Below are 11,203 nucleotides of genomic sequence, written 5' to 3'. Positions count from 1 at the left end.
AGTGCTCCATGACAAATTAAAGCAAATCTAAATTTGTAGTGTACAAATTCCCCCATATGCTGCAGAGAAAAGCTGTGAGTCACTAAGGCTCACTAGGACCCAAATCCTAGAAAGGAACATTCCCCAACTCGACAGAAACTTTTTAAAAAATTTTTGGAATAACTTGGGTGACAATCTGGTTCTTCTCTTCTTCTTGGGGGAGGGGAAACACTGACTCCTTAATTATTATTTACAGCAGATTTCTTTTTGTCTGAAAATGAAATGTTTTATGCCTTCATAAGGAGATGATTTGTTTTTGCCTGGCGAACAGATGCTTAATTAGCGGCAGAGCAGGAGAGGGAAGATCAAAGCGGAGCAGGAATGCTAATGGAATGGCTCATTGCTGGCAGGTGACTAATGAGTAGTAGGGGGTTATATCAGGTGTTACTAATAGCTTGGCTCAGAAAGCTGTTGTGCTCCGCTCGAAACATATGCTGCGTTTCAGATAACAAATCTATTTCTCCCACTCTTCCCTGAAAATTTAGGCGGCAGTCAACAAATGGTTTGCGCGTCGGGGTTGCCAACTGACCAGCTTGCTCTCGGACCTTCAGTATGGGTCACTCCGCTGTGGTAACGGGGTGCAAAGGGGGCTGACCCAAAAATCAGGACCCGAGCAATGTTTTTGCTCCAGTTTCTTCTTACAATGTCTCACTTGGGGCAGTAGAAGGGCACAAGCAGCCAATCATTGTTCAGGAATACTAAGAATTCATTCTAAAAGGGTTCCAAAACACCCTACAGGAGTCCCAATCAACTTAAGGCAGGGGTCAGCAAACTTTTTCAGCAGGGGGCCGGTCCACTGTCCCTCAGACCTTGTGGGGGGGGCCGGACTATATTTTGAAAAATAAATAAATGAACGAATTCCTGCGCCCTACAAATAACCCAGAGATGCATTTTAAATAAAAGGACACATTCTACTCATGTAAAAACACGCTGATTCCTGGACCGTCCGCGGGCCGGACTGAGAAGGCGATTGGGTCAGATCCAGCCCCTGGGCCTTAGTTTGCCTACCCATGACTTTAGGTGTTGTACCCCTGCTGGGTTTTTCATACCAACTCTTCCTATTTCACAAGAATCATTTTTAAAAGTCAGGAAAGATGAGAGCATTGCTGAGACCTTCGCCTGGAAAACTACCCTCCATTTTGAGGGGAAGTTCAGGCAAATAATACTCATCAGTCCTCCAAAAGTAGAAGCATCATTTGGTACTTGCTCACCAGTTCCAAAAACTCAGACCCTCTAGTCAGATTCAAAACCTACCAAGCTCTTTGCCTTTCTGGTCTTTGCCATGGGTAGGTATGACCTGCACCACAATCTGAAGGTCAAATGTCTACGAAGCACCCTTAGCTATCAAGCTGTACAAAAACCCAGAGAGTTGGTCGTCTTTGCATAATGCAAATAAATGCATGCCACAAATTTGGTTCCCTTCCATTATTGTAGGCAGATGTTGGAGCTTCCTCTGAAGAAGGAAGGGAGTGGCTGAAAATTCATGAGCCTTGGTCCAGCTAGGGAGAATAGTGTGCAGAACCAGACTGATGCAAGCACAACTGTACATAAAAATAGTCATCAACTCCTGGCCGGATACACCTTTTATGCAGATGTGCAGCGACACCTGGGGACACTCCTTGCACATGGCTTGGGCTGGATTGAGGCCATGGGTTTGTATCTGCATGAATTTATTGACTGAAGATCAGACTCATTTTCACATATCTGATTAGATCCAATCTGATTAGATGCTTAGGACTAAGCCCCATTCAGTGGGACTTATTTCTGGATATACTTGGCTAGGGTTTGTGGCTGTATACTTCATTTATTCCATACCTAATCATGACACTTCTCTACTAAAACGAGCAAGCATAGCTACACAATAGCCATACCAGTTCAGCAGATGAGAGCAAAGTGTTTCATGGCACCCTTTGAACAACTACAAAAAAATTCCACTGGAAATAGACAAACATTTCCCTGCTGCTCTTAACAACTGGCAGTTCCACTTCTCTTCCTGAAAATGTCTTCCATGAACAGCCTAAAATAAGTTTCCTTGCAAAGGCCCTGTTTTCCCATTAAGAACCAGTTTAATTTTTGCCGATCTAGGACTCAGATTTAGTCTCAACTGACAACATATGATCCAATGTTAAGTTCTCACATCTAACCTTTACCATCATTATAGCTCTCTAGATCAGTCTTCCCCAACCTCATGCCTTCCAGATGTTTTGGATTGCAAATCCTATCCATCCAACAGTGTGGCCAATGGCAGTTGTAGTTCAAAACATCTGGAGAGAACCAGGTTAGAGAAAGCTGGTTTAGATCTCCTGTTTCGCTTTTTCATCTCTTCTCCCCTGGTTTCTCCAAAATGATGTCTTGATCTACCAAATTAAGACCAACTATCACATTCCTCTGAATTGTTCTTGGTCTAATCGTTCATTCCTACTCTGTCTCCAGAGGAGGTGACTCTGTACAGAAACCAATCAATCAGGCCTTTATACATTTTAATTTCTGTCCAGCAATGCAACTCCCAAGCAGTTTAAAAGACAATAATATAAAACAACTTTAAAATTGCAAACATGTGCAAATAAAGTCCAGGGATTATAGAAGAGTTGGAAGGACCCACAAGGGTCGTCTAGTCCAAACCTCTGCAATGCATGAATCTTTCGCCTAATGTGGGTCTTGAACCCACAATCCTGAGATATCTATTGTATCTAATGATGATATCTAGTGTATCTAAGGAGGTCATTCCATTAGCACAAACACCTCCACCTGCACCACAGAACTTATTTTCCTTCTCTTTACACAGTAAAGGCAAAGGGACCCCTGACCATTAGGTCCAGTCATGACCGACTCTGGGGTTGCGGCGTCCATCTCGCTTTATTGGCCGAGGGAGCCGGCGTACAGCTTCCGGTTCATGTGGCCAGCATGACTAAGCCGCTTCTGGCAAACCAGAGCAGCGCACGGAAACACCGTTTACCATCCCGCCGGAGCGGTACCTATTTATCTACTTGCACTTTTTAGGCGTGCTTTCGAACTGCTAGGTTGGCAGGAGCAGGGACCAAGCAACGGGAGCTCACCCCATCATGGGGATTCAAACTGCCGACCTTCTGATCGGCAAGTCCTAGGCTCTGTGGTTTAACCCACAGCGCCACCCACGTCCCTTCTCTTTACAGAACCCCTCCCTAAAATATATTCTGGGATCCCTCCCCAACAGAGCCGTCTGAAGCATATCCGGCGCTGTGGTGCAAAGATCCGTGGCGCCCCACCCCCCGTTTCCCAGAGTTGTCAACCTTTTCCCAAGCCTCTGCAGGGATCGCTCTCCTCCTGCGGAGGCTTGGGAGGCAAGCTGCACGCCTGCCAGCCATATGGTTGACGGGGCGCAGCTGGCGGGTGTGCAGGAGGGAAAGGGGAGGCTGCCGGCAAAGCCACGCAGCTCCCCCACTCGCAGGGGTGCCCATGAGAGGCTGACACCCTGGCATAACGCACCAGTAAACCCAAAGGGAAAGACGGCTCTGCTCCCCAAACATCTGGAGCAGATTGGAGGGGTGTGGAGACACACAGGGAGTGCAAATCCCATTGAGCAGGCAGCTGTCTTTGAAGTAATGGGACAACCTTTTGTAGACGTACTAAAAACCAGCAACTTCCAATGCTGGGGGGGGGGGGGAGGTGAAACATGACTGTTTTAACAATAATTTTGAGATACTAAATGATAGAGCCTGGTGAGGGGGAGAGAATACAAGAGCAAGCGTGCCACCACTCAAAAGACCCTGTTCAGTTTGAATAAAGCTATTGACATCACCAGTGTTTATAGCTGAATAAACAATTATCCAGATTAATTCCTAAAGATCCAGACTACTAGGACTTTGCAGGTCAGGAGTCAGGACTCCTTTGATTTTGCTAAACTGGTGGCCAGTTAAGACAATGAAGAACAAGCATTGTTCTCTGTTAGCCACTGGGACCTGGGTGGCGCTGTGGGTTAAAGCACAGAGCCTAGGACTTGCCGATAAGAAGGTCGGTGGTTCAAATTCCCGCGATGGGGTGAGCTCCCATTGCTCAGTCCCTGCTCCTGCCAACCTGGCAGTTCGAAAGCCCATCAAAGTGCAAGTAGATAAATAGGTACTGCTCCAGCGGGACGGTAAACGGCATTTCCGTGCGCTGCTCTGGTTCTCCAGAAGCAGCTTAGTCATGCTGGCCACATGACCTGGAAGCTGTCTGCAGACAAACACAGGGTCCCTCGGCCAATAAAGCGAGATGAGTGCCGCAACCCCCAGAGTTGGCCATGACTGGACCTAATGGTCAGGGGTCCCTTTACCGTTACCTTTTAGAGCTGGGCTGCTGCATTCTGCACCATTCAAGGCAGCCCACATACAGTACATCACATTAACGATGTTTAGATGTCACCAGAATGTGCTAGAGAGAGTGCCCAAGCCTTGGAATTAGTTACAGCCAACTCATTCTACACATCAGCTGGAGAGCAGCCTACATCCCTACAGATGGTTTTACACTCTTCACACCTGACAGCCGGCATGGCAAACCGAGATTAAGAGAGCTGTTATAGTTCAGCCACATCTGCAGTGCTGCGGGTTCTTCTTCACCCTTGCTATACATACTTCCTATACTTAAACTCAAAAAAAAAAAACTGCTGGCAATGTGGTGTTAATAAAGCAATCAAGATGGGAAAGGTGAATCAACTTGGAGATTAGTCACAGGGTGAGTGGGCTTTAGAGAGGCGTGAAATAAGACTCAAAATGTAAACTAGCTTGGCGTCCACCCACCCTCCCATCATTAACAAGATATGCTTTTCTTGCAAAGAAACAGATATGCAATAAAGCAACTGGCTTCTTACCAGATTTTCTGCAGTCAGAGGTCAGTGCTGCCAGCTTGTCTGATGGACGTTCAAGGCTGCTCAGATCAACACGCACACTTAAGAAAGCTTCTAGTATGTTATTTTGACCTTGAGTGGTTCACTAGTCACTAGGGGGGAAACACAAGCTCAGTGAGTAAACCATGAGATTTTTAATTGCACGGTCATGGGTTCGTCAGAGTCATGCGTCCCCTAATGTGCCATTTTTAGGTGACCAGGTGCAGCTGGGCACAAGAAGAGGGGATTCCAGCAGTTGAAGCTTTTCTTATGCATGGGTAGAGAAAAGTGCACCTGCCCAAAATCTGCCCCTCGCCCTTCCTGGCAAAACAGCACATGGAGAATCTTCAAGGTTGAGAAAGTGTGAAATGAAAAGCTTATCCCTCAGTATTCTTGCTAATTGCTGACAGCTACTGCAATGACTGGACAACGCAGTCAGCGACAGCTCATCTGTGATCGTTCTTACCTATTAAGATTGTCCACTGGTTTTTAGTTGATTAGTCATCGCCAGTTAAGGAACAGTATCATCTTAAACTAAAGAATTTGGAGCTCTTCAGTTTAAGGATGACTAATGGGGCATGTGCCAGAGGCTTGTAAAATTAGGAACAGTGTGGGGATGATACAGAGAGAGACTTTTTCGCTCTCACGTACACTTGGTTGGAAGGTGCACCATCAAAAATGATGATGGAAGTTGATTTAAGAGCAGGATCAGGCCAGCTCAAAGCTGAAGTGGTATTTCATTCAATACATAATTAACCTGTGGAATCGCTACCACTAAATGTGGTGATTCAGGCGGATCATGGCTTTGGCTTAGAGAAACGCATGAAGAATAAGAGCTGTCTGTGGTTATGTGAGCCAGCAACTTTATATTTATTTAGTCTATTTTTACTTGGCTCTTCAGCTGAAAAAAGGCTCTCGATACAGCCTTCAAATGTTTTCAGTAAGACAGTTCCTGCTTATCTAAAAGACGTAGCACCAAAGGAAAAGGGATTTAGTGGGAGGAGGAAAAAAGACAAATGTAGCTACAGAGTACTTGTAAGGACCATCAAGAACAGAAAGAACTCAAGGACAAAAGAAGCCAAAAGTTGCAAATGGAGAGCTCTGCCATTATTTATTGTATTTGCAAGTTAAGAAGGAATAAAGCCTGTGTTTACCGGCTGTATATTTCATGAGTAGCAGATGCTAGAAAGGAACTAGAGTCCTTAACCTTCATGCTTTGCTTGTGATCTTCCAGATGTGTCTGACTACCTGCTGCTAGAGACTATTGGACTAGGACACCATTTAGTCTGATCCAGGAAGGCAATTTGTATGGTCCTTAATTGATTATATTTAAATAAATTTGCTAATTGCAACATCTGCAGTATTGACCACTTTTTGAGATACTGAAGGAAGAATACATCAGTTTCTTTGTTTTATAAAACAGAAGAAAAATAACAGCTTACTATTTTATTTTTCATTCCCTTTTACAGTAAACACTCACACCAGAGGTCTGCCCTTAAAACTGCCAGCCCCACTAGTTAAAAATATTCCATATATACAGTATTGCTCCCTACTGGTTAATCAGCTAAAATCGAGTTGATTAACCTACATTTAAAGTGCTCACACCCCTAATTACGATAGATGGATAATGGTTCAACACGGGTGATTAGCTTCCTAGCTACTGTGAGCCCAAAGTAGAAAGTATCATGGACTCACAAGTATAAATACAGAATTAGAAAGAAAATAATAAAGTTAGATATTTTTTAAATATATTTTCAAAAATGATGCCAAGCCATCTGTGGCTAATGTAAAAAAGAAGAAAAAGATGTAAATAGATGACACATTGTTTACTGTACGCCATGTGAGCGCTCCATCTGCCACAAGGAAAGTCAACACTCCTCAGTGGTAACTCTCAATGCTTTTAAGAGTACTCGTTGGATAGAGAGATAAAACATTTCCAAAACTTTATATAGTTGAACTCTCCCCTTTCAGAGAACAAATCTATCACCACTAGGCAGGTCATACTGAACAACTAACACCCCGTCATGATTTGCAGGTAGGAAGCAGCTGCCACCCATCAAACAGCTCAGAAAGGCATTTCATAATATTAAGTGAAACGCAATGTTTTCCTTCCCTTCACACAGCTGCAGATCATCCAGAAATAAGAAGCTGAGCTATATCTATGCTTGTGTGACTCAGACTTAAAAGGGGGCTGTGGGCCTTTAACAGCAAAACGAGATGCTCAGCTGAGTACCTGCTTTAATGTAGAAGTTCCCAGGTTTTTCTTAATTTTTTTTTATATACTTTTCAAGTTTATACGTTTCACTCATTTTACAATCATTTTGACATTTCAAAGCTTGACTTCCTCCCGCCTCTTTCTGCAGTTCCTAAAATTTATTTTTAATGCATATTTTCTGCATATCGAAATTAACTTAATTTGCTCATTTATTCATCTTCTTTAAATATATACTCTGATGAAGCTGCAGGTTATTACAATAATCCTGCCAATGTTTTTTCATCTGTTTACAATTTATCTGTAAATATTCAATAAACCATTTTCATTCTTTTATATATAATTTTTTAAAATCTTGATTTCTTATTCTACCAGTAAGTTTCACCATTTCTGCATATTCCATAAGTTTTTGTATCCATTCTTCCTTTGCTGGGACTTCCGCTTCTTTCCATTGTGGGGCAAGTAACATTCTTGCTGTTGTAGTAGCATACATGAATAAGTTTCTATACAGTTTAGGTAGTTCTGTACCTATAATTCCCAACCTGGGAAGGTCCCAGGTTTGATCCTTAGTATCGCTCAGGAGGCAGGGAGAGATTTTACTTCCTTGGGCTCCATGATCACTGCAGATGGTGACAGCAGTCACGAAATTAAAAGACGCCTGCTCCTTGGGAGAAAGGCGATGGCAAACCTACACAGCATCTTAAAAAGCAGAGACATCACCTTGCCAACAAAGGTCCGTATAGTTAAAGCCATGGTTTTCCCAGTAGTGATGTATGGAAGTGAGAGCTGGACCATAAAGAAGGCTGACCGCCAAAGAATTGATGCTTTTGAATTATGGTGCTGGAGGAGACTCTTGAGAGTCCCATGGACTGCAAGAAGATCAAACGTATCCATTCTTAAGGAAATCAGCCCTGAGTGCTCACTGGAAGGATAGATCCTGAAGCTGAGGCTCCAGTACTTTGGCCACCTCATGAGAAGAGAAGACTCCCTGGAAAAGACCCTGATGTTGGGAAAGATGGAGGGCACAAGGAGAAGGGGACGACAGAGGATGAGATGGTTGGATAGTATTCTCGAAGCTATCAGCATGAGTTTGACCAAACTGCGGGAGGCAGTGGAAGACAGGAGTGCCTGGCGCTCTCTGGTCCATGGGGTCACGAAGAGTCGGACATGACTAAACGACTAAACAACAACAACATCGCTCAGGAGACCTAGGAAAATCTCATCTCTGCAGCCTTGGAGAATTGTGGCCAGTCAGCGCAGACAATATTCTGCTAGATGAGTCAATGTCCTGACTCAGAATAAGACAGCTTTCTATCTGAACAAATCGAGGAAGAAGGCAACAGTTATTGTAGTATTTGCATCTGCAGGTGGCATCTTATTTAACACCAAAGCTTCATTTACATTTCTCATTTGCATTCAGTCATATGAAGATGATCCAATACTTGCTTCAAAGTAATTTCAAAGGGAATGGAACTTGGAAAGCTGTCAAGCCGGGATAGCTAAATTGGTTAGAACTGTCAGGAGCTCAGCCTACACTCGAGTAGGACCCTGGTAGAGACACATGCCCGACTGGCATGTTCTCTCCCTCCTGGTCAATCGCTTGGGAGTTTCAAAAGCTTTCTCCAGCCCAAACATCACAGCGACCCATGCCAACAGACATCGGCACATTTAGGGATCCGCAGAGTTTGCACATCATGTGTAAGAGACCTCAGCAACTCAGCATTTTGGCTACTCTACTTTATTTACATATAAACACACACGGAGCACTGCAACATGGCTCCCTCTCTCTTTAGCATCAGACAGCAAAAAGAAAAAGAACAAAGGACAATAGTCCCACTTCACGGAACACAGTAACAGAAACATCCTGTCTCCGTCACATCCCACTCTGTGGAGTCAAAAACATACACCGTCATGTGATAGACAACAATCCCATGACTGCAAAAATGGAGCAGGAACATGGTGCTGATAAGCCTCTCTATTGGGTATAGTGGGTAAAGAGATACCAAGGGAAGAGAAAATACTGTTTATGTATGCAACAACCGCAGCAAGAATTCTTTTAGCCCCAAAATGGAAACAAGAAGAAGTACCAATGAAAGAAGAGTAGCAGAGGAAGATGATGGACTTTGCAGAACTGGCAAAGCTGACAGGAAAAATCCGAAACCAGCATGATCAAGTATTCCAAAAGGACTGGAGTAAATTTATACAATATCTGAAAGATTATTGCAAGCAATTAACATCACTAGCAGGGCTATCTGAAGACTTGTAATGAGAAGTTTTCTACATTTCTATATTTATTTAAATTTTGAGCTACTTTGTAATGAGTGTAATTGGAATTGGAAAACGTACAAAATGCAATGATATAAAGGTTAATTTTGGAAGCCATATCAGGCGGGAGGGAAGGAAGTCGATAGGCTCTAAAGAGCCAGGGAGGTAAAGTGGATAATAATTATGTGAATGTATATCATTAAGTGGAAAATAAAAGCTGCATGGAGGTTGGATGATCCTTAGGGTCCCTTCCAACTCTATAATTCTATGATTCTATGACTACAAACTGAAATAAGTGTGTCAATGCATTTCCCTTGATTGGAAATGCTTCATACAATAAATTCTCAAAGTGGGGAGCCCCCTCTGAAAATGCCAGCTGTGTCCATAATTCACCCCCAGATTCGAAAGAAGGGGGTGAGGACACTTGGCATGAAGCCCTCGGGTGACGTCGGCTCTCCCTGACGCTGTCTCTAATCGCGCACTGGTTCGCACGAAATATATAATTGGAAATATATAATTGGAAAGAAGCTAATGCACATACATCAAGTGAAGATCGGGAGTAAAGACTGCTGATTAATGGGGTCTCTGCGAGCGGAGCAACGGGTTGGACAAATAAATAAAGTGAAGAATCATCATTAAAAGACTGGTCTGTTGGAGTGAAACGGAAAGGGGGGGGAGGACAAAACCTTTCTTATTTTGTCTTATGGGAGTACCAATAACACTCCCCTCCAGAGAGAATCAGAGAATCATAGAGTTGGAAGAGACCACAAAGGCCATGACTAAACGACTAAGCAACAACAACAACAGCAAGGGTATTTGGAAAGGAAAATGGTGGAGCCAGAACTCCAGGCAGAGGCAATATGGGGCAGAACCATCTTGGCAAGCTGGGAGATGGCATGCAGGAGGCCTTAGACTCTACTGCTCCACTGCTGTGGGGAATAAGCCCCACTTGAAATATAATGCTCTGAACTCTCTCCCAAGTAGAGCCAGGTGGAAAGATGTGTACAATAAACCATATTTCTTAAAGACATTGTTCTCCGTTGTGCCTTGATTTCCCACCAGGAACACAACCCTGGGTGAGAGCCTGGGACCCCTGGAAACTTGTGGAGCCGCTCAGCGGAGATTGGGGTGGCGGGCAATAATATTCTTTGCAGGGTTAGCTGTGCCCCGGAAGGACCAGGTGCACAGCCTGGGAGTCATTTTGGACTCGCAGCTGTCCACGGTGCAGGTCAATTCTGTGTCCAGAGCAGCTGTTTACCAGCTCCATCTGGTACGCAGGCTGAGATTCTGTCTGCCCACGGACTGTCTCGCCAGAGTGGTGCATGGTCTAGTTATCTCCCGCTTGGATTATTGCAATGCGCTCTATGTGGGGATACCTTTGAAGGCGACCTGGAAACTGCAACTAATCCTGAACACAGAAGCTAGACTGGTGACTGGGAGCGGCCGCCGAGACCACATAACACCAGACTTGGAAGACCTACATTGGCTCCCAGTACGTTTCTGAGCACAATTCAAAGTGTTAGTGCTGACCTTTAAAACCCTAAACGGCTTCGGTCCAGTATATCTGAAGGAGCATCTCCACCCCCATCATTCTACCCGGACACTGAGGTACAGCTCCAAGGGAACCAGGCAGAGGGCCTTCTCAGTAGTGGCACCCGCCCTGTGGAATACCCTCCCACCAGTTGTCAAAGAGAACTACCAGACTTTTAGAAGACATCTGAAGGCAGCCCTGTTTAGGGAAGCTTTTAATGTTTGATGGATTACTGTATTTTAATATTTTGTTGGAAGCTGCCCAGAGTGGCTGGGGAAGCCCAGCCAGATGGGCAGGATATGTATGTATGTATAAA

Source organism: Podarcis tiliguerta, assembly GCF_965153285.1.
Source record: "Podarcis tiliguerta genome assembly, chromosome: 17".
Taxonomy (NCBI): domain Eukaryota; kingdom Metazoa; phylum Chordata; class Lepidosauria; order Squamata; family Lacertidae; genus Podarcis; species Podarcis tiliguerta.
Note: the sequence above shows the minus strand (reverse complement) of the source record.